This window comes from Lepidochelys olivacea (assembly GCF_965140295.1).
Source record: "Lepidochelys olivacea isolate rLepOli2 genome assembly, chromosome: 10".
NCBI lineage: Eukaryota > Metazoa > Chordata > Testudines > Cheloniidae > Lepidochelys > Lepidochelys olivacea.
Window position 1 is genome coordinate 82007663 of NC_140420.1, and position 24759 is coordinate 82032421.

A 24759-nucleotide genomic window follows, 5' to 3' on the forward strand; every position below is an offset into this window, starting at 1 on the left:
GAGATTTTAAGAATGAATTTTCTTTTTTCCATTGCCAAAGACAGATAACAGCAGTAGAGGTAGAGGAGTCATCTAATAACCACATATTAATACATGAATCATCACCTTAGAACCCAACTCAGTAAAAGACTGAAAGGAAAATAACTGAACTTGATATTTTGGCTGTCTGAAGTAAAGGATTTTCCAAATAACGCACAGCAGAAAATCTGTAAAAACAAGATAATAAATGCAGAATAAATTTTCATTTTAGCTTTGGGATCACACACATCCTTTAAATGCTGTTTAAATGCATTATAATACTTAGGGCTCTACTTGAAAACCCCTCTGTGCTTTGCTGAAACCCGAGCAGAGAAAATCTGTTAAAACTCTCACTTTTAAGCATACCTAATCACCTTCTGACATAGAATTCTCATTCAGTATTTTAAAGTGAAATAGCCACAATGGAGGATAGTCCAAATAAATCCAAGAAATCTAAATAAAATATTTCCATTCTAAATTAAGACTCTTCTTTTTATGGAAGGTAAAAAATCTGACTTTTCTCCGGTTCTGCTTATTCTTCATGGTATTTTTGATATTGCCTGAATAAAAAAAGTATATCCCCAAAGGCACAATTGTGACTGAATACCAAAGCCCCAATTCACATAACAGGGTGTGAGACTGGGGATTCATTTATCCTGTTCCTGCTGAGGAATCCAGTAGTTTTCCAGTGATGAAGTTGGTGACAAAGCACTGCAATCAACAGCAGTCCTTGGTGTTGCCTACAGTCTTGGTGATATGTGCCTTTAAACTTGAGGGTGGCCCAAGCCACATAACCTGAATCCAGGTTTTTGAACCTGCCTCAACCTCAGAGTTATTTGGATTTGGGGTGCTGCTTCCAAAGATAAGAGCATGGAAGGATCCAACAATGATGGTAGAGGACCTCGAAAAGTTGTGCGGTCATTTAAACAAGAGTTTAACAGTAGAACCCCTATTTTATTAATCTAATTGAGGATTGAGAGATTCATAAAATTGAACATCTCGAAACTAGAGTAGGTACAGTGCATAGGCTGTAGTTTGGTGCACTGTATTGCCTCCTTCTTGCCCTTCAAACCCCACTGCAGTGATTTCCAAACCACTGAAGGCATGAGGATGGGAAGAGCTGTTGACTTGTTTTTCATCAACATCACTTTTGTGATGTGGGGTTTTTTCAGGTGGGAAAACTAGTTTGTATAACTGGTCATTTATAAGATTTAAATGTTTGTAAAATCAAGGCTTTACAGTATCTATTTCCTTGAGGACTTCCGTAGCAAGCGCCAAGGATAACCTCAACATTTTGTCACAGTAGATGCTGTAGTGCTAACAACTGCCCACAAAAGCAACAACTGGATAAAGAACCGCGAAATGTGTATGCTAGAGATCTGACCCAGGCAGACTGTCTGTTGGAGGATACCACGGGGCACAAGGCATGACTGCGCTGTGGATTGTGTGCTGAACAGGCATGGCTGGACTACAGTGGAAGAATGCTGACTTAAGAGGAGCTGAGGCATCTCTAAGAAATTTATTTCTCCTTTGTATTTAGGTGTAAAGGTAGTGGTTTTTCTACTTAAGGAAAGGGTTGAAACAGATTGTGAAATTGCCTTGGTTCTTGTAAACTTTTCAAACCTTTATGATAATCTATTTAAGATTAGTTGGTCAAGCTAAATGTTGCATTTTGCACAGTTCTATACTTCATTCCCCTTCTACATGTTGTACTGAACTGATACTGGCTTTTGATTGTCTAACCAAATAGGCTGAAGTTCTTTAAAGCAAGGACATTTGCCTTCTATGTGCTGAGTTTTTGAAACACTCTGCTTGGGAGTAATATTCCATTAGCTCCATTTGGCCTATTCTGCTACCCTTACTTTAAGAAGTAATTGTGGCATTAAGTACACCAGTGTGCCCAACGATAAAAGAACTGGGCCTTCAAATTTAAAGTTTTCTTTTTTATTGTTTTATTTTAATGTGGGGAAACTGACAATTTATATTGAACTATATTCCCTGTACAGCACTTTGAGATTTTCTAATTCAAAAGGTGGTAAATATAAGAAATGTATTGTATATGACCTATTACATCTGGCACAGGAATGTAAACGCATCACTATGGGTTTTGAATTCATTTGCAACTGTGAATTTCTGAAAGTGACTTCCTGCGATGACTACGGTTATAAGTACCTATTGTGTTTTTTAAAAAAAAAGAAAAAGCAATAACCTTTCAGAATCCTCACATTTCTTTGCACTTTACTTTACGATTCTGCCTTCCCTATGTAACTTTTAAAAAATGAATACTTTAGAAGAGGGAGTGTTGTGTGCATGTGACTATGGAAGCAATCTTTGGGAGAAACTTGAAAAATAATTCTGTTCACATTTTGAAAAGTCATCAGAATCACAATTTAATTTTAAGACCCTTCAATTGCATGTGACCTTTAGCATCATTTTAAGTAACATAACAATGAAGCACCATAAGATACTTTTCCCTCTTCTACAATTTGTCCAAAAGTGATTAATTAAGATAATGCTTTAATTAAGGCCCTTACTGAGTGCTTTTTCACTTGGTTAATTTGAAATCAGTGAAAGGTCAATCTACCATTATCCTCCTGAGTTCATGAAGCGCTAGACACACAAAGGGATTTAGGTGCCTTAATCCAAAATTTAGATCCTCAAATCCCCCTCCTGAGCTGCTGTCTAACCCTGAGGGCACCTTTGTTTCTGCTGCTAAAGTCTCCTAGGTGCTTTCATTTCTTCTGCTGGGTATGCATACAGCCATCTACGGGTATGTCTGCAACATAACTTCCAGCTTGGGTAGACATACACTAGCTTTGATTGTGCTAGACTGTTAAAAATAGCAGTACAGTTGTTTGCTGAACAGACAGCACGATGGGCTAGGACAGGGGTGGGCAAACATTTTGGCCCAAGGGCCACATATGGGTATGGAAATTGTATGGCGGGCCATGAATGCTCACGAAATTGGGGGTTGGGGGTTCAGGAGGGTGCTCTGGGCTGGGGCTGAGGGGTTGGGAGGGTGGGAGAGGGATCAGGGCTGGGGCAGGGGTTTGGGTTGCAGGAAGGGTTCAGGGGGACAGGCTCTGGGTGGCACTTACCTCAAGCAGCTCGCAGAAACAGCAGCATGTCCCCACTCCAGCTCCTACCTGGAGATGCAGCCAGGCGGCTCAGCGTGCTGCCCTGTCCACAGGCACCATCCCTGCAGCTCCCACTGGCAGTGGTTCCCGGCCAATGGTAGCGGTGGGGGCAGCACTTGGGTGGGGGCAGCATGTGGAGCCCCCTATGCATAGGAGCTGTATGGGGGGATATGCTGCTGTTTCTGGGAGCTGTGTGGAGTGGGGCAAGACTCTGACCCTGCTCCCTGGCTGGAGTGCCAGAGTGGGGTAAGCCCTGGACCTCACTTCCCGGCAGGAGCTTGACAGCCGGATTAAAATGTCCGGATGTGCCCCCGGGCCATAGTTTGCCTGCCCCTGGGCCGTAGTTTGCCCACCCCTGGGCTAGGGGCCCTGAGTACAATCCTGTCCAAGATCCTCAGTGTATATAGATGGAAGTTGGTATGCGTCTGTCTTTAGTGCACTAGCGTGATCAGTGCAAGCGTGGGTATGTCTACTTGAGCTGGGAATTGTATCTTCCAGCTGCAATGTAGACATACCCTATGTCCCAGGTGCCTAATCCCTACTGGAATCCTTACACTAGCTCTTTCCCACCTGTCTTGCCTATGGGACTGGATCCAACAGGTGTGCTCAGATCCCAGACACTGAGAGTAGAAAGCACTGCATCACCTTTGTAACCAGGGGGTTAGAGCACTTGTCCAAAATGTGGGCAAGCTATGTTCAAATCCTCCCTCTACCAGCTATGGAGTAGGAATCTGAACCCAGCTCTCTCTTCTCCCATGTATTTAGATGGGGGTATTGTGGGGGTAAATCTCCCTCAGTCTCCTCTGTTGAAGCTGTTCCACTGTGTCTGAAAAACTTATGTAGCCAGTGAGAGTACAAGAATGGCTTTCTAGGCAGTGGTTAGGGCACTCACTGGGAATTAGGAAGAGTCAAGTCCCTGTTCCAATTGCTATTTAATTATTTATATAAAATGGAACAGCTTCAACAGGAGACAGTGAGAGACCCATGCCAGAATCCCCTTCACCCAGTGGTTAGAGCACTCACATAGGCTAGCTGGGGTCAAATCCCTGCTCCGCCTCAGGGGATGTCTACACTACAGCCCTAAGTCAATCTATGTTAGGTTGACTTACAACCACCACGCTAATTACTGTGGTGACTGATGTCCACACGACCCTCCTCCTGTCGATGGTGTGCATCCTCACCAGGAGCGCTTCCACCAACTGAAGAGAGGCAAAGTGTGAGCCAGGGCAGGAGTGGGGGGCAGCCGCTCGGGTTTCATGGCTCCCGAAGTGGGGAATGGGGAGCCTCCGGGCAGGAGCCCGGCTGGAAGTGGACAGCCAAGGGCAGCTGGACTCTAGCTGCCCACCTTTCTTGTCAATTTAACAGCTCCAGTATGGAGCAGTATGACAAGACAGCCAATAGCTGATGAAAGCAACGCAGTGTCTACAGAGACACTCCGTCACCCTAACTACACCGACATAAGCCCTACACCTCTCATGGAGTTCTGACTTCGGTGTACTAGGGCATTTACATTGGTGGGACAAAGCTTTAATGTAGCTACTGACATAATTAAATGTAAGCAGCCTTACATCAACCTAACTGTGTAGTGTAGACCAGGCCTCAGCTTACTGGCTTTTGCAGTTCCCCTTCTTAGGTGCCGAACTCTTCCCTTGGTGTAGGGAGCCTGGGCATGTACCTTGGTGCTGTGGATTCCAGTAGGTGGCAGGGTGCCTAAAGTTAGGCATTGCAGTGCTGAACCTAAGTCCCCGTTGTGGATCTAGCCCTAAGTGACTCAGGCAACAGTTGTAATTTAGTAATGGAAGTTTATACTAAAACTGAAAGAATCCTGGACCTGAAATATCTAAGTAAGGCTGGATTAAAGGTCGAGGGCATAATTTTCTCCTTACCCCATCAGTGTAAATCCTGAGTTACCACTGGTGTAATACCAGCAGAAAAATGGTATGAGAAGAAAATCAAGCCCAGGGTCTGGTTTTGGAACTGACTGGCAGAGGAAGCCTGACCAAACAATAAGCCAGTGAGAATGTAAAGGCCATGTGGTCAGATCCCTGCCATAGGGAAATCCCCAGATAGTGTAAAGCTGGCTCTCCTCTACCTTCTCCCAGCACCCAGTAGCATGGAAGAACATACCAGGGCATGGCTGGAGACTGCTGCACTCTATCTTGGGCAGTGGACTGGCCCCTAATAGGACCCAGTGATCTGACCCTAAGAATTTATCCATGGATTGGGACAAAAAAACCAATCCTGCAAATGCCTTACTATCTAGATGATGAAGTGCTTGCTGCTACAAATAACCCTATTACTTTATGTAGGACCTTTCTCAGTAGTGAGCACTGTTAGTCAGGTAGTAAAGGTTTGCAGAAGGGGAGCTGTAGAAGTGGTGGAATTGTGCATGTTTCAATGCAATAATTGTGTGAAAACCTAAAGTTCTGAGCCATGAAGCAGCCCAGAACTAAACTGAGATTTGTGCTGAGAAACCTTGTGAAGATTTTTTTTGCAATTTTCACACAGCACTAGCCAAGAATATCTCTATACTAATCGAGATGAACATGAATTAAACATATTGAAAGTATCTCAGATTTTGTTTCAATTTATTTTTCTTCTCTTTTTTTAAGGCTATTAAGCGAGGGAAGAAAAATGTGGCTGTTAAATCCCAGCATATGTAGTTATGAATCTCTTTATTTTTCCTATAATTCCTCTTGACAAAATAATTAGCACATGTACAAAGTGAATGGAAGCATAGAGCACTGATGTTTGAGGAGACTCTGAAGGCTCCTATGGCTGTGAGCTGAAGCCCTGCTACAGCTCTAATGAACTGAAAAGATACCTGCTCTCTGAAAGGGGTGTTAAAACAGCAATACTTCTGAAGATTACATGGGGCCAGATCCTTACAGGGTGTGGACTGTGTGGCTAACTTCAATAGAGCTACACAGACTACATCAATTAAGGAGTGGCCCACAGTGTTTTCAAAGCACTACATTGTAGAAGAATCATATAGTATCTTTAACTTTTAGGATTTTAAATGTGCAGAGTAGACTGAGTAGGTTTTCCAAAAAACAAAAATCTGATAGTACTGTATTCTTCCTAAAACCACAGGGCAGAGAAATCTGGAACACCAAGAGCATAGCTATAAAAAGATTGCTTTAAAAAGATAAATTGGTTTAATTTTTGCACTTACAAAATTTGAGATTCAGTGTGAAATATTCATTCAGTAACTGTTAGATGAGACAAGTTGAGCACAGTGCCTACTCACTTCGCTGAAGGTGGCTCTCTGAGAGTCCTGTTGGCAGCAGTATGTAGGCAAGATGCATGACTCAAGACATGAAGATAGGAAACTACATTAATCTGTTGTTGGCTGTAGTGGTTACCCACCAAAGACTAGCTACCAGGGTTCCAAACTGATTTGTGGATGCAATGGGGAGAAATGTCAGGCTACATGTTTTTAACTCCCACACCTCATGCTGCTCCTAAAAGAAGCGTTCAAGGAAACCGGTGAAGGTGGAGTCACCGTAGGAGCACGTGGTCCCCAAGCAGTCACTCAAGTGTTTACACAGGTGCATCCACAATATTAGTTTTTATGCTGATTTAAATGGAGATCACACTCAACCTGTTTGTGTTAATGGGACACAGGTTCAGATTTTCCCTTCCAAGATATCTGAAATTTAAAAGAGACACATTCTGAATGATCTAAGGAGAATGTGCCCACATACTATGGTTTAGAAAGGGGATCAGTGACTCCCTAAGGCTGCATTATGAATGCAGGAGTAGATAGTCTTAGGATAGTTTTCATATCTTGTGTATTAGCCCCACCCTAAGGGTCCTTACCCTAACAATTTTCATGAAGCTGCACCAGGACGTGGTCATCACATCATGACTAGGTTCTATGGGGCAGTTAGATTGGTGTATGGTGAGGCTGCGACTGAGGCTGGGGGGGGGGTTCTGTAACCACTTCGAGGTCCTCACTGATGAAAAGAGAACAAAGAGGCTGAAGCTCAAGCTTCACGCTTTTGGGAGAAGGTTTGGCTGGGGACTCTGTAACGTGGTTGGACTTTCCCCACCTCTTGTGATGTGGGTGCAGAGCCTGGCTGGGAGCAGCAACCCAGGCTCTCGGAAATAGGAGGTGGATACCAGTGTCTGAGCCCCCAGCTAAAAGACTTGTGGGTAGAGCAGGTGTTTAAGGGCTGCTGGTGAGAAACAGAGAGCACAAAGGCCATGGAGGACACCAGGTCGATGGCAGCTCAAAGGGGACTTCCTTAAAGACAGGAGTCTAAAGCGCTCTCCTCTGAAGCTTCTTTTTCCCCTTCTCACTCCCTGTGGCACCCCAAGGCTATGTCTACACTGCAGCTGCGCCCCTGGACGGTCTCCCAGGCAGCTGCTCTACGTACAATTAAACCGCCCTGGTGGAGCAGGGGGAAGCTAGGCCAGGGCGAGCCTCTCTCGCCCCCACAGCTCTGTCCACGCCGGCTCTTTTGCCTGTGAAACTTATTTCGGGCGGGGGCGGGGTTTTTTTCCACAGCCCTGACGGGCAAACGCTTTCCTGAGCGGCGTGCGAGGGCGGACAAAGCCCGGCCGAGGGTTCCAGCCGTCCGCCCCCGCGCCCAGCCCAGGGCCAGCGGCCACCGCGAGCGGAGCGGCCAGGCGGGGTCAGAGCAAGGGCCCACCTAGCCCAGGTCCCGGCTGCCGACAGCGGCCAGCGCCCGGAGCCCCCGAGGGGAGGAGCGGGGCGGGGGAGCGCCACGTGCCCGGCGCCCGGCTCCCGCCGGCGGCGGCGCGGCTGGGGAGATGAGGAGGGGGCGGGGGATTGGCGGGGTTCCCATGAGCCCCGCTCCTGGGCGGGCGCCGCGTGTGTCCCCGCTCCGCGAGCAGCCCCAGCCCCGCCCCGCCGGCGCGCTGGGATTGGACGGCGGGTCCCACGCTGGCCCGCCCTCCTTGCGGGCGGAGCGCTGTGATTGGGCGATGTGTCCCCGCCCCCCGCCGGGTTCTCGCGGGAAGTGGGGGCGGAGTCGCTCCCCGCCCCCCGGCGCTGTGGTTCCGCCGCGCCCGCCCCGCGCAGGTAGGAACTTCCGGGGGGCTCCGGGGCTACCCCGCCCGCGGGTGTACGGTCGCCAGGTGCCCCGGACCCGAGGCGAAGGGGCTGCGGGCGCCGCGACCTGGGGCGCCGGGGAGGGTCTGGGGGCGCCCGTTGCCGGGGCCGGCGGCAGCTCTGCGGAGCGCTCCTACCTCAGCGCGGCTGCCTGTGGGCGCAGCTTTCCAGCCCCGCGCCCGGCGGCGCGCGGTGATTGGCCGGCGGTCTGGGGGCGGTGCGCTGGGATTGGGCCGCGCGTGTCCCCGCCCCGCTGGCCGGGGAGGGGGGGGCGCCGCGGGGGCGGGGGCGGGGTTCGGCGCGGCCCCACGTCGCCGCCTCCCGGAGCCCCCCGCACTCTGGTTCCGCCCGGGCCGGGGACAGGCGGGAGCTGCCGCGCCGAGGGAGGCCCGCGCCCAGCCGCCCTGCACAGGTGGGAGCCGCCGGGGCCCGCGGGGCGGGGCAGCCTGGCAGCCGGGACCCGGCCAGGGGCTGTGCCGGCTCCGGGGCCGTCTCGGTCTCCTCTCCCCGGCGTGTGGGCTGGCTCGTGTCCCGCGCAGTGGCCGGGGCTTGGGGGGCCGGGGCCGGCTGCGGGGGCTCGGCTGCCCCCCCCCCCCAGGGGCTCCGGGCCCGGCTTCCCCTGACAGGTGGGGCTGGGGAGCGGCCGCCGCCCCCCCCCCCCCGGCTTGAGGTGGTTTCCATCGTACGCAGGGGTGACCGTCTGGGTCACGGCTCTCAGCCCCCCCCCCCCCACTGTACACACTGTTCCAACCCCCCCCCCCCGCCACCGGTTTGACCCCTGCCTCGCCTCGGGGCCATGTGGGTTCCTGGAGGATCTCGGCTGGGGGGAGCGCCCGGTCTGTGCAGTCTCCTGGTCTCTTTCCTCCACCCTGTTCCTCTGACTCCCTCTAGCAGTTGTCAGGCTGCCCGACGAGTACAGAGCCCGGTGGGTTCGGGTCTGGCCACAGCAAGCGCCTGCCCTGGTGCAGAGAGAGTAGAAGCTGAGGAGGATGGTGCCTGGGAGCGGTGTGCAAGGGTTATAGGCAAGACTGTCTGGAAACTCCCTGGAGAGACCACAGAAGAAACAACCAACTGGGAAGTCAGACCGCTCTGAGACTGTTGCAGAAAGGAGACATATTTGCTTTACCCCGACAGCCTTGGTTGTAGCTGTTTTCAGTCAAACCCGGCCACCACTTTTTCAGCTCCATGCTCTTCTGTGTCTGTATCAGAGTTTTACACTCTTGCTTTCATGTTCACTTTGGCTTCTGTGCAAAGTAAATAAAAGTGCTTCCGTCCATTCTCTTCCTCAAGTTGCTTAGTAGAAGGGGCTTCACGTTTCAGGATGGAGATTTTGAAATTCCAGGTCCAGGAGGAGAAGGGAGAGCAATAGCAGCTCTTTCTGGAGAAAGGATAAAGGCACTGATTACAGGTTGATATTTGTTTCATTCATCAGAGTGGGTAAAGTACTGCGTCTTGCTGCCAGAGCATTGTATGAGTAACCCGATCTTGAACAAACACCCATAAAAATTTGCCACCCTTAGGATGATCCTCTAAAGAAACGGATCATTTTGATGGGTGAGTAAACTTACTCATCCCAATTGAGTGGGTGTGTAGAGTTTTACGAGACTAACGTAACTGGATCTGAAATGTTCTATGGTGACTGGAGAGACTATTTGGGAATTTTTATGCGAGCTGTTTTCTTGGTCAAGAGCAGCCTTTTCTTTGTGTGCTTCATCACTGCAGGTGCAGTCTGGCATAGAAGAGAGCTTGTGAATAGCTCTTTGTATTGTGCCAGCACCTGTTCATGTGGAACTGAGGTAGTTTTACTGTCTCCTTAAAGGTGTAATGTGGACTGACTAAAGCAGAAATATTTAAAGCTCAGGTTATGCTTCTGACCCTAACTTATCCCCTATTACCTGGCTATTGCTAGTGTCTTGTTGCCAGCTACTTGTGCTGTCACAAGGCAACATGAATTAAACATAGGGACACAATGTTGAATTTTCTAACCCTTTTTTTAAGGGTTTTCCTCTGATCTGTAACAGTGGATCTTGACTCGTTATTCTGGCCTCCCAAAAGACATGGATTTCCCTCTTGGTGGTGGTGTTGGTTCCATAGAAGTGGGACAGAATATTAGCTGCTTATGTGGGACAGAAAGAATTTTGATTTGTTAGACTTTTATCTTAGGAAATACAAAAATTTAGGATTACTTAATCTTTGATGCTACTATAGCTGTTACAATTAGTTGCAACAGTTCTGTGATTCTAACAACCATTTCAGTGGGGAGTGCCTTTTCGTGAAATATACCTATATCCTCTGGCTACATCCATGGAACCACTCCAATTTGATCTCACCATTTTGATGTAGAAACTTCATAAAAATGCTAATGCTCTTCAAAGATAGTTGTGCAGTTGATTAGCTTTTTTGTCAGATGATCCAAAACCACAAAGATGGCTGTCTCTCTCTCTTTTCCCCCCCCCTTCCCCCTTGATGTTCCGTTTATAAAATAGGCAGACCAGTTTAGGTAACTTTTTGTTCTAAATATGCCTAACCATGGCATAATGCTGATTAAGGGCCCAAGCTATAGTGGGTCTAGTAAGCACCCCCAACAGGAGAAACCGCTTCCATTTCGCACTGTTTATGTAACCTTCAAATATAACTATTGATCAAAATATTCTTTGTGGAAATATGTATGCCCCTTTATATCTGTCTGTGTCAAGAGACAATTTTGTGAATAGTTTGCTTAGTGGGTGAATTCAAAAGGCCTAGCAGGATGTAGAAGTAGAGATTGTATTAGTCCATTTATCAAACTTACATTTAAAAACCCCCACTTATTTTATTTTGGACTAAAATGAAGCTTGATTGTTCTTAAGGGATAAAGCAAAAATAGCTTCTTCCAGATAGTTTTCAATGTATGGAAGATCATAACTGATTTGTGGAGTAGCAGAGTAAAATATATCGGATATCTAGATAAACAGGTAAAATCGTTCTGAGTCCGTATGGAGTCTGTTACTTAATTGGTGCGGTCTGGCTTAAATTTGCAGCTATATAAGGAAAACCTACAAATATTCAGGAGGTTGCATTTTTGTTTTTAAGTACAGTACGTATAGTAGGAGAAACTTAGATGTCACTATCTATGAAACTGCATGCATTGCTCAGGAATGTTCTTTAAACAAATAAATATTTCTTACACCTTTTTTCCTCCCAAGTATGTAGTAAGTGGTGCCTGACTGTTCTTTGAAATATGGGCGGGTGGATTTCTGCATCTTTTGGATATTGTGGAACATCCAAGCAATGTATGTTTGAGTTTATATGTAGCAGGTATGACATGACAAATGTTACTAGGGCATTTATTTAAAAAGATATGGAAATGTTTAACAATTAAGAGGTTATGGTAAGCATATTAAAACTTTGTCCAAACACAGCACTTTAATGTTTAGTAGCTGGGCGTATAGCTTGTCTAAAGCCATATTCTAAGTGGCTGGCTGAACTTTTGGTGCATGTTTGTGCAGGTGGGACCTTAAATTGCTGGGAGAAGACTATAGAGTAAAGGCAGCTGGGCATGTGGTGAACAGAAATGGGGATAGAGAAGAATGCAATGGTTTTAAACTGTTCCCTCTGTTTCTTTCTCCCCATTCAATGCACTTCCCCTTCCTTCTCTCCCTTGAAAAGGTTGCTGTTGATAACAGTAGTTTGTGGATCTCTAGGCACTTTCTATCATAAAATCTATACAGGTTCAACATTACTAATGTAGGTTTTTAGTATAGATAGTGAGTGATGGGCCACAATCTGCTGAAAGGGCAGCTGGGCTTCTGAGGGATGAGGAAAAGGATCCAGATAGGTAGGAAAAAATTGGGTTCTCGTGTCAGCTCCTTAGGCAAATCATCTCAACTTTCTATCTTAAAAATGAGGATAATATTACTTACCCACCTTTGAGTTGTTTCAGATCTATGCTTGAGAAGTGTTGTATAAGAATAAGTGTGCGTTAGTTCGTGGGACCTGTAAATTATGTCAAGGTTAAAATTTATATTGTGTATATACTACATAGTAAAGAAAAGCCTGGTGTCCTCATTCCACTATTTTCTTTAATCCCGGGACTGCTTCTCATTTTGAAAGGATAGATTAAGTTCTTCGAGTGCTTGTTCATGTTGGTTCCAATCAGGTATTTGCGTGTGTGCATGGCAGCTGGAAGCTTTTTCCCCTAGCAGTATTCGTCAGGTCGGCTTGGGACCCCGCTGGAGTTGCACCTTCATGGCAGAAAATATAGAGCCCTGTCGACCCTCCACCCCTTCAGTTCCTTCTTACTGTCTGTGACGGTTAGCTGGAACCTCTCACAGCTCTTGCCATGGCAAGCGCCATTAGCAGTGTCCATTGTACATAGTTGTTTACATCTTAGTGTAGTTAGTATTAGCAAATCTTGGCCCTCCCGCCCTTTCACCCCCCTTCCCCATGCCTCTTCAGGGACCCTTCTCACAAGCGGCGACTCATACAGGAGGTGCACTCGTTCCTATTGCTTGGGGGAGTGGAAGAGGTTCCTCAGGAGCTGAAGGGCAAGGGCGTGACACAACAGGAAGTGCCAGCAGTTTTGCTCCTTCCTGAATCGCAGCCCAGGCTCCATCGCGGACAAGTTCCCCCTCCCATGGCGAGGCCATCTCCTAGATGCGTTTCCATCTATTCCTCTTTTTTTACAAGATGCTCCTCAAGATACGGAGGGATCAAGCTTCAGTGATATTGATAGCTCCAGCCTGGCCCTGTCAGTTCTGGTACACATTGATCCTGGAAATGTCTGTGGAAGCTCCAGTTACCTTGCTGCTCCTCCCAGACTTAATAACTCAGGATCTCGCCCGTCTCCAGCACCCGAACCTCGAGTTGCTGGCATGGAAGCTCCATGGCTAAACCTGATGGAGCTCTCCTGCTCAGATCCGCTTAGACAAGTCCTTCTTGGCAGTAGGAAACCCTTCACCAGGGCTACCTACCTTGCCAAGTGGAGGAGGTTTTCAGTTTGGTCGGCGCAGCATCGCTTGTCCCTATACCACTTATACTAGACTCTCTTCTTCATCTCAAGCAGTAGGGACTGTCCATGTCATCAGTAAGGGTTCACTTGGCAGCCATTTCTGCCTTCTGTCCAGGCACAGAAGGCCGGTCAGTCTTTGCCAATCCGATGGTCACCCGTTTCCTAAAAGGTGTGGACAGTCTATAGCTGCGCCTCTGGCAACCGGCCCCGACCTGGGACCTTAATCTGGTCCTTTCCAAATTGACAGATTTGCCCTTCAAACCGCTGGCGACTTGTTCCTTGCTCTTCCTGTCGTACAAGGTGGTGTTTCTGGTGGTGATAACCTCAGCTCAAGGCTTAACATCAGAGTCTCCTTACACTGTGTTCTATAAGGAAAAGGTTCAGCTCAGGCCTCATCCAGCTTTCCTCCTGAAGGTTGTCTCCCAGTTTCACATCAACCAGGACATCTTCCTCCCAGTGTTCTATCCTACGCATTCATCAACAAGATGAAGGGTCTTCCAGTCTCCTCCCAACGAATTTCATCGTGGGTCACGTCCTGCATCTGAGAGTGCTACAACCTGGCAGAGGTGCCTGCGCCTCCACTCAGAGCGCACTTCACCAGGGCGCAGGCTTCTTCAGCAGCGTTCCTCACGCAAGTTCCTACCCAGGAAATATGCAGAGCGGTGACCTGGTCCTCCATACATACTTTCACTGCGCATTATACAATTACCCAGCGGGCCAGAGATGATGTGGCCTTTGGCAGAGCAGAGCTCCAGTCAGTGGACATCTGAACTCCGACCCCGCCTCCAAAACTTAGGTTTGGGAGTCACCTGATTGGAATCGACATGAACAAGGACTCTGAGAATAAAAAACGGTTACTCACGTTCTCATAACTGTTGTTCTTTGAGACATGGTGTTCATGTCCATTCCAATACACACCCACCTACCCCTCTGTTGGAGTAGCCGGCAAGAAGGAACTGAAGGGGTGGCGGGTCAGCAGGGCTCTATATTGAGCGCCATGAAGGCGCGGCTCCAGGGGTCGACCAAGCCAACCCAATGGATGCTGCTAGGGGAAAAATCTTCTCGCTGCTGTGCACGTGCACACACCTGATTGGAATGGACATGAACATCATATCTCGAAGAACAAGTTACAAGAAGATGAGTGACTTTTTTTTAGTCAAACTTTTTTCAAAGGTCATTTAAAAAAATAAATGTAAAATAAACTAATTTGTATTCTGCTAGCAATTAGCCAGATCTGACTTTCTGATGGTGTATGTCTTGTGCAGCTGAAGACCAAAGCAATATACCCAAGATGTGCATCAGCAGTCTATTAATGCACATACCTTTTTGTTGTGCTGCCATATCTTAAGAATGTAAACTTGTCATCTAATGGATGCTGGAGTTGTATCACTGTCTTTGCTTTAATCTACACCCAGTTTTGAGGGTTGAGACAATAGCAAGGGCTGTGGAGTATTTAAGTTGCATTTAGAATTCTCGTATCTTCTCACATTGCGCATTTCTGGATATTCCCTATTTGTCAGTGGGGAAAATAGAGTCCTAGGGCATCTGGAAACAAGGATTGAGAATGGAAGCCTCAATCTTTGAGTTGTGTGTGTCTTTCTTTAGATACTGTTGTTCAGCAGTACAGTATTTAGATCATCCTTTAGTTTGTTTGATAATCTCCCTCAATATTTTCTGCCTGATATTACCAGCTTTGTATCTGATTTTCACATGCAAAGAGGCAGCTAGGATTGCTTTTGTACTCTGATTGTAATTCATCTGAAAACAGTCTCTGAAATATGTTGCATAATACAAAGGGGTGTAATTAAAGTTGTGTCTGACTAGATGTTGATTTCACAATCGGTTTCTTGAAAGTATTTGTTCATCAGTTATCACTGATTCCCCCGACCCCCCCCCCCGGTTAATGTCAGTAATGTAATTTCAGTACTGTAGATACTTATTTACTCTGTACTTTATCATATAAGAACTCATTGGGAATTAAGAGTGCTCAGCACCTTGCTGAATTAGCCCCTAAGGCCATATGTTAAAAAAAGCCTACATAGTCTACATGTGTGAAAGTATGTTAACCTATTGAACAGGTCTACTTCTGTCTGATGTTTATGTAAAGTATTGTCATTACCCTATTAGCATGTAGTAGATCTCATAAATTGAAGCTTTGGTATATTATGGATACATTATTAATCAGTAGCTAAGCATTTTTATGCTAGAGATGTTAATGCTAGTATATCTAGCCTCTTTAATTTTGAATTTCATTCAGTTGGTCAAAGTCTGCATTGGCACCTTATTGTGCATTCAGATAGTGATCATTGAACGGTGTGGAGAGGATATAGCAAAAAAAAAGTACTGAATACATGATCAAAACATACTTTTCTGTAGGAGGGCAAATTAAAATAATTCAAGCCATTGGTTCAGCACCTTAGCAATGGGAAGGTCTGGTGTAGGCAAATTTAAGGTTAGATAATCAGAACTACAATACCTACCAGTGTAATATGAATGGACCCCAGTCATCAGCGGGAAGGACTGAACCTGGGACCTTCTGGAACTAAATGTATGAGTCTCTACTGCATGAGCTAAAAGCTGTTTGGCTCTTAGCCAAGGCTGTAGTAGACTCATCAAGTTCTAGATCAAGAGTGGCCAACCTGTCGCTCTGGAGCCACGTGCGGCTCTTCAGAAGTTACTATGCGGCACCTTGTAGAGGCACCAACTCTGGGGCTGGAGCGACAGGTGCCAACTTTCCAATGGGCCGGGGGGGGCTCCCTGCTCAACCCCTGGCTCTTCCCCAGGCCCTGCCCCTTCCCCTGAGCCTGCCATGCCCTCACTCCTCCCCCTCTCCCCCAGAGCCTCCTGCATGCCACAGAACAGCTGATTGGGAGGTGCGGGGAGGGAGGTGGAGGTGCTGATCGGCGGGGCTGCTGGTGTGTGGGAGGCTCTGGGAGCAGGGTGCGGGAGCTGATGAGTGGGGCTGCTGACGTATTACTGGTTTCAGAGTAACAGCCGTGTTAATCTGTATCCGCAAAAAGAACAGGAGGACTTGTGGCACCTTAGAGACTAACCAATTTATTTGAGCATAAGCTTTCATGAGCTACAGCTCACTTCATCAGATGCATGCAGTGGAAAATACAGTGGGGAGATTTATATACACAGAGAACATGAAACAATGGGTGTTACCAGACACACTGTAACATCCGATGAAGTGAGCTGTAGCTCACGAAAGCTTATGCTCAAATAAATTGGTTAGTCTCTAAGGTGCCACAAGTACTCCTGTTCTTTTTGCGAATACAGACTAACACGGCTGTTACTTTGAAAACTGTAACGAGAGTAATCAGGTAAGGTGAGCTATTATCAGCAGGAGAGAGGGGACACCTTTTGTAGTGGTGATCAAGGTGGGCCTTTTCCAGCAGTTGACAAGAACGTCTGAGGAACAGTTTGGGGGGGTGTGTGTGTGTGGAATAAACATGGGGAAGTAGTTTTACTTTGTGTAATGACCCATCTATGGGTCCTCAGACGTTCTTGTCAACTGCTTGATTATCACTACAAAAGCCCCGTCTCCTGTTGGTAATAGCTCACCTTACCTGATCGCTCTCGTTACAGTTTTCAGAGTAAACAGCCGTGTTGGTCTGTATTCGCAAAAAGAAAAATACTTGTGGCAACACCCATTGTTTCATGTTCTGTGTATATAAATCTCCCCACTGTATTTTCCACTGTATGCATCCGATGAAGTGAGCTGTCGCTCACAAAAGCTTATGCTTAAATAAATTTGTTAGTCTCTAAGATGCCACAAATCCTCCTTTTCTTTTTGACGTGTTACTGTGGCTCTTTGTCAATGTACATTGATAAATTCTGGCTCCTTCTCAGGCTCAGGTTGGCCACCCCTGCTCTAAATGGTCTCGGTGCCACGATAGGGGGACAGCACCACACCAAGCAGGCATGGGGGTTACACCTGCATTTTTTTTCTGCATAGCATGTACACTTTCAAAAATGCAATATGAAAATAACCCTTTGCATGAAGATTTTGCATGAATTTTTTTATGGAAAAATACATTTGTGTATACAATTACTAGTAAGAATCTAGCAAGGGGAAGGTCTGTTAATAACTGTTGCACAGTTTTGTGTCTGTCTACACACAAATGAAATCATGTTTTTTTTTCTTGGTATTATCATTCATGAGTATAAATATTATTGCAAAATCTTAATGTTGGCTCAAGCAAATACTCCATGCCCTGCAAATAGCAAGAAGAATTATGTATATATGAACCCAATCCTTCAGTCCTCCTAAACAACATTTGCTGACTTTTTGATGGGAGTTTTGCAAACCAAGGCCAGCAGAATCAGATTTGGGTGTAGCCTTTTTAAAGATAGTATGAACTTGAACAATACAGCCTGTAGATGTAGGGATTGCCAGTTTTATTAATAAATCTTCAGTCAGCACTAGCTAAACAGGAAAGACTGTAAGGACGTTATGCACTTCTGAATTTGGCGAGTTGTAACAAGTGAAATGACACTATCAAAGCACGTTCTGTAAAAGTGTTTTGCCCTGCAAATATATTCTTTGGCACTATTAAACTTTTTATGGGTCAGATATTTCAGTTGATGTCTGTCTAGTGTCTTCGTTTTCACTTCAGTGAATTTGTAAAGTTATCGGATGCCACAGTGATGGTAGTACATAAATGTCTGTATTAAGTCTAAGTGTAATTCTACAACTAATCCTCCTTATGTAGGTAACTGAATCCTGTTCAGTTGTGGGGATGGGGGAGGGAGCAACTTGACAAGTTGCAACTTAAACTGTTTTACAGATTTCCAATATGCATATTGTGAAAACTTGCATCCAGTAATATGATTCTGAAGATGCATTTGAAGACCTGTATTGGCTGTTATAAATTGTTGGCACAAGAAATGATTCTATTGACATGCCAAACTAGTTCAGTGAGTTTAACCAAAGTGACACTAACATTTTTTAAATGTAGTTTTTGTACCAAGTATGTGGTGGTTTCTGCCATCATGTTCCCAAATATGAGAAGCAACTTAAAAGTAAAGTGAAAGCATTTGTATAGGGAAAGGAAATATGGGCATTCGCTTTTGAAGTGATGGTCTTGTGAACCGCCATATCCCCTTTCTCCTAGTAGTAGTAGGCTAAGATCAACATTACCTTTATTATGGAAACAATAGCAAAATGTTAAAGCATGAGATAAAAGTTCAGTAAAGCATCCTCACGTCGTCGTGGGAAGGCTGTCTGGGTGGTATTATGCAGTATGTTACACTGCTAAAAATTAGTAGGTGCCTAAAACATTAGTGACTGGCCGGTGGCCCAGACAGAAGAGAAGCTGGACCTGGCAGCATTTGGCAGCAGTTCTCTGCAAAGCAAGTGTCGTGAGCTCTTTTTACTGTCCAACATTCTTTGACAATAGAATGCTTTATAATGCTGTTTTTTACAGTGCTACCTCAACAGGAAAAAATAACTATTTTGGGGATGATGTAGTCGCTAGTTAGTTGAGACATTTCCTGTCTTTATTATAGAATTACACTAACTAGATTGGGGTATTGATTTTAGACTTGAAAAATAAAATAAGGGACGTTATTCTATATTTGTACAGCCCTGAATACAATGGGGCACTTATCTTGACTGACATGTCGGGTACTGCTGTAATATAAATAGGTGGTGGTAATAATCAGAACACTGCCTTTATCCTGCATACATATCATCATTTTGTGGCTTTCTTTGCCTAATAGCATCTTGCTGTTTTGGCAGACTTTCTGTTCCCTCACTGGTAACAGTGAAATGAGAAGCTGAGCTTCAATAAGATTAATTTAAGTGGGTCTCCAAACAATTGATTGAGCCATAAGATTAAAAGGTAGATTTCTTATGCAGTTACTATGTGATTTCTCAAAATGGTTACTTTACCATTTGGGTCATTAAAAAATTTTTTTTTTAAAAAAGTTTGATGAGAACTACATGAAGTAATGTGGGATTCAAGTCTTACTGGCATTCTAAACCATTTAATATTTTGACTTCCAAAGGCCTTCAGAACAGATTGACCATTTCAGCAGACTCTCAAGTGAGGGAAATCTGATATTTTGCGTGGGCTGCAGAGTGAATGTGTCCAGAGATGTTGTGTACTGTTTTGACTTACCTTTCGCTATATTACAAATTAGCAGAATTATTACACTAAAGCAGTGATTCCCAAACTTGTTCTGCTGCTTGTGCAGGAAAAGCCCCTGGCAGGCCGGGCCGGTTTGTTTACCTGCCATGTCTGCAGGTTTGGCCGTGATCCGCTGAACCTGCAGACGCGGCAGGTAAACAAACCGGTCCGCCAGGGGCTTTCCCTGCACAAGCGGCAAAACAAGTTTGGGAACCATTGCACTAAAGATCTTATGCACCTATACAAAGTTCAGAGGATTGATACAGGGATGGCAGGGTGTTAACTGGCGGTGGTTTTTACCAGGTAAAATAATGGCTTTTACTGCTATGGGAAAAGCTAGCTAGACCCAGTTAAAGGCATTTTCTATTTCAAAAACTGTTTTATAGAACCATAGGGCTAGAGGGGTCAGCAAGGGTCATCTAATCTAATCCCCACCAAAATGCAGGATTTGTTGGGTCTAAACCACCCAAGCTAGATGGCTATCCAGCCTCTTTTTGAAAACCTCCAATGAAGGAGCTTCCATGTCTTCCTTAGGCAGCTTGTTCCACTGTCCTACTGTTCTTACAGTTAGGAAGTTTTTCCTGAGATTTACTCTAAATCTGCTGTGCTGTAGTTTGAACACATGGCCTCTTGTCCTGCCCACTGTGGCAAGAGACTGACCACTTTTCTCCATCTTTTTATGGCAGCCTTTCAAGTATTTGAAGATCGCTGTCATGTCCCTCCCTTAATCTCCTATTTTCCAAACTAAACATACCCATTCTTTCAGTCTTTGCTCATGGGGCTTGCATTCCATCCCTTTGATAATCTTTGCTGCTTGCCTCTGGATCCTTTCTCTACATCCTTTCTATAAACTAGTGACCAAAACTGGACACAGTACTCCAGCTGATGACTAACCAGCATAGAGTAAAGCAGTAGTATCACCTCCCATGACCTGCATGCTCTGCCTCTGTTAATGCAACCCAAAATTGTCTTTGCTTTTTGCAACAGCATCATGTTGTTGACTCATGTTGAGATTGTGATCCACCACAACTCCCAGATATTTCTCAGCAGTGATGTTTTCAAGCCAGTTATCTCCCATTCTGTATTTGTAAATTTTGGTTTTTCTTCCCTATGTGTAGCACGTTACATCTTTGCTGAATTTCATTGTGCTGTCTATAGCCAGATTCTCCAATTTATCAAGATCCCTCTGAATTTTAGCTCTATCCTCCGAAGTGTTAACGACTCCCCCTAGCTTTAGGTCATCTCCACATTTGATCAGTATGCTGCTCCCTATTCCTACATCCAGGTAATTAATAAAGATGTTAAATAACACTGGACTCAGATTCCTGTGGAACCTCACCTGAGACCTTCTTCCAACCTGACATCATTCCATTAATAGTTACTCTTTGTTTATGGCTGTTTAACCAATTATGTAGCCACTTAACGGTAGTTCCACTAAGCCTGCATTTCTCCAGCTTACTCATGAAAATGTCGTGTGGGACTGTGTCAAGAGCCTTGCTAAAGTTCAGGTATGTTATGTCCACTGCATTCCCCCTATCTACCAAACCAGTTACCTTGTCAAAGAATCAGAGGGGTAGCTGTGTTAGTCTGTATCCACAAAAGTAACGAGGAATCCAGTAGCACCTTAAAGACTAACAGATTTATTTGGTAGGTTTCAGAGTAACAGCCATGTTAGTCTGTATTCGCAAAAAGAAAAGGAGTACTTGTGGCACCTTAGAGACTAATTGTTAGTCTCTAAGGTGCCACAAGTACTCCTTTTCTTCTTAGATTTATTTGGGCAAATCTGAAGAAGTGGGTTTTTTTTACCCATGAAAGCTTATGCCCAAATAAAGGTGTTAGTCTTTAAGGTGCCACTGGACTCCTTGTTCATGTCAAAGAAGGAAATCAAGTTGGTTTGGTATGATTTGTTCTTAGTAAATCCATACTGGCTGCTAGCGATCACCCCTTCATCCTCCAGGTAATCGCACATTGAATGTTTTATACATTATTCTGTAGCTTCCCAGGTATCGAGGTTAGGCTGACTGGTCTATAGTTCCCCAGCTTCTCCTTCACCCCTCCCCCCCCTTTTTAAAGATGGACGCTATGTCAGCCCTTCTGCTGTCATCCATGAGTTTGTAAATATTATTGCTGGGGTCTCTGAGATTTCTTCAGGTAATTCCTTCAGCATCCTGGGTGAATAGCATCAGGCCCTGCTGATTTGAATTCATTCAAATTAGTCAGAAGATCTTTTACTTATCCTGATCTGCATCACTTCCCCTTTATTGTCTATGATAACTTTGCTAGTCTTCTGGTCACATGTTTTTTGTGTGAAGACTGAAGCAAAGTTGACATTGAGCAGCGCTGCCTTCCTAGCATCTTCTGTTATCTAGCTCACCACCTCCACTGAACAGTGGGCCCATCATCCTTGATCTTTCTTTTTTGTCTGACGTATTTGTAGAACCCCTTCTTGTTGTCTAACTTTTCTTGCCAGCCATAACTCAAGCTTTGACTTTCCTGATTTTTGTCCCTGCACACTCGTGCTATTCCCATGTATACATCCTTGGTGACATGCCCCTCCTTCCATTTCCTATATGTATCCTTTTTGGTTTTTAGATAGCTAAAAAGCTCCTTGTGTGGCCACATCAGCCTCCTATGACTCTTCTCTTTCCTCTGCACCGGAATAGCTTGATATTGAGCATCAAGTATTGCATCATTTTAGGAACTGCCAGCCCCCTTCCACTCCTTTGTTTACTAATTGGTCTTTCCATGGGACCTTGCCTACTATTTCTGAGTTGGTTGAAATCTGCCTTTCTGAAGTCCAGTGTCCTTGTTTTGCTGTTCTCATGTCTTCCTTTCCTAGGATGTTGAATTCATCTATCTCATGATCCCTTCTTCCCAAGTTCCTGACCACCTTTGCGTTCGCAACTAATTCCATTCCTGTTGGTCAACACCAGATCCAAAATAGATGGACCCCCTAATTGTTTCCTCAGTTTTCTGAATCGGAAAGTTGTCCCCTACACATGCTAAGAACTTGCAGGACATATTATGTTTTGTTGTATTAGTCTTTCAGCAGATATCAGGCAAGTTAAAATCCCCCATTAATACTAGCTCACATCACATTACTTAGTTTTAGTTGCATATTCAAAGTGTTACATAAAACGGTGGTTCTGTAGATTAATTAAGGTTTGTACAAATAAAGTAAAACTGCAGTTGGCATAATACTAGTATGTAATAATACTGAATATTGGAATGTCTATACATTTTGGTTCAGTATTTTCTCAAGGAAGTTATAAGTGTTATGACACACTTCAGTTTTCAATATTGTATAAACAAGATGAAAACATTCAATTATATGAAAATCGTTAGTAATTCAGGATTGTAGGCTTGCAGCATTAAGCAGCCAGAAGCATGCAGAGTTGCAGATACCAGTCCGTGTCCATTTGGCCATGCAGCATTCTGTAGCAGAAGACTGACTTTGATGTAGTGGATAGACCAACTCTATTCCTCCGTTTTGAATGGCTGTATCCAAAGTCCAAAAAAATTCATTCTATGCTTGTTGGACTTGCTGGGCAATGATGCAATTATTTTTCCCAGTTTCCTAGTTTAAACTGGGCTTAAGCCAGTGGGGTCCCCAAACTTTTAAGGATCACGCTCCCTTTTACCCCGTCCGTGCTTCTCCTGCCCCTCCTTCCCCCTCTCTCCCCCCACTCCGGAGCTGGGGCCTGGAGTGGGGGCTGATGCAGACGGGGTAAGGGGGCTGAGGCTGGGGCAGGAGCGGAGCCACAGCTGGGCTGTGGTGGGAGCCAGCAGTTGAGCCTGTGGCCAGGTGTGGCCCCACTCCCGGCCTTTCCCCCAGCCATGGCCCCAGGCCAGGAATGGAGCCATGGCCAGCAGCCAAGGCTGGGGGCTGGCATGGGGCCGTGCTGAGGCTGGGGACAGGGCCATACATGGGGCCAGGAGCTGGGGATGTGGCTGGGGGTTGGGACCTGAGCAGAGCTGGGGTTGGGGAGGGCTGGACCTGGACCCTCTCGCCTGCCCCAGAATGTTCCTCCATGGCCCCCTAGGGGGGCATGCCCCACACTCTGGGGACCTGTGGTTAAGCTAATATTTACCAGTGCCCTGTCCGAAACTGGTTTTTTCCAGGAAATTGAGAGCACTTGAGAGATACCGCAGTTTACACAGCTGTAAGTCTAGAGTAACTCCATTTACTTCTGTGAAGTCACACAGTGGATGTAATTTCTGAATCAAGAGCAGAATTTGGCTTCATCTTAATGTCCTAAGAACATAAGAATGGCCATGCTGTGTCAGACCAAAGGTCCATCCAGCCCAGCATCCTGTCCACCAACAGTGACTAATGCCAGGTGCCCCAGAGGGAGTGAACCTCACAGGTAATGATCTAGTGATCTCTCTCCTGCCATCCATCTCCACCCTCTGACAAACAGTCTAGGGACACCATTCCTTACCCATCCTGGCTAATAGCCATTAATGGACTTCACCTCCGTGAATTTATCCAGTTCTCTTTTAAACCCTGTTATAGTCCTAGCCTTCACAACCTCCTCAGGCAGGGAGTTCCACAGCCTGACTGTGCTGAGTGAAGAAGAACTTCCTTTTATTTGTTTTAAACCTGCTACCCATTAAGTTCATTTGGTGGCCCCTAGTTCTTATATTATGGGAACAAGTAAATAACGTTTTCCTCATTCACTTTCTCCACACCACTCATGATTTTATATACCTCTATAATATCCCCCCTCTGTCTCTTTTTCCATCCTGAAAAGTCCTAGCCTCTTTAATCTCTCCTCATATGGGACCTGTTCCAAACCCCTAATCATTTTAGTTGCTCTTTTCTGAACCTTTTCTAATGCCGGTGTATCTTTTTTGAGATGAGGGGACCACATCTGTACGCGGTATTCAAGGTGTGGGCATACCATGGATTTATATAAGGGCAATAAGATATTTTCTATCCCTTTTTTAATGATTCCTAACATCCTGTTTGCTTTTTTGACCGCTGCTGCACACTGCGTGGACGTCTTCAGAGAACTATCCACGATGACTCCAAGATCTTTCTCCTGATTATTCGTAGCTAAATTAGCCCCCATCATATTGAATGTATAGTTAGGGTTATTTTTTCCAATGTGCATTACTTTACATTTATCCACATTAAATTTCATTTGCCACTTTGTTGCCCAATCACTTAGTTTTGTGAGATCTTTTTGAAGTTCTTCAGTCTGCTTTGGTCTTAACTATCTTGAGCAGTTTAGTATTGTCTGCAAACTTTGCCAACTCACTGTTTCCCCCTTTCTCCAGATCATTTATGAATAGGTTGAATAGGATTGGTCCAAGGACTGACCCTGGGGGAACACCCCTAGTTACCCCCTGTCCATTCTGAAAATTTACCATTTATTCCTACCCTTTGTTCCC

General features: G+C 45.5%; 1 protein-coding gene across 3 annotated transcripts in view; it reads left to right on the forward strand.

The window, feature by feature from the left end:
- Window positions 1-8148: 8148 nt before the first annotated feature.
- GLCE (glucuronic acid epimerase) overlaps window positions 8149-24759 on the forward strand; it is a 111033-nt gene continuing 94422 nt past the window's right edge. The window contains exon 1 of one of the 3 annotated variants that reach the window (XM_084640821.1): window positions 8149-8205. The gene's annotated coding sequence lies outside the window, so the exon portion shown is untranslated. Of the gene's footprint in view, window positions 8206-8555; window positions 8648-24759 lie in introns of those variants that run through there. The other 2 variants (XM_084640820.1, XM_084640822.1) reach the window with 2 other exon arrangements.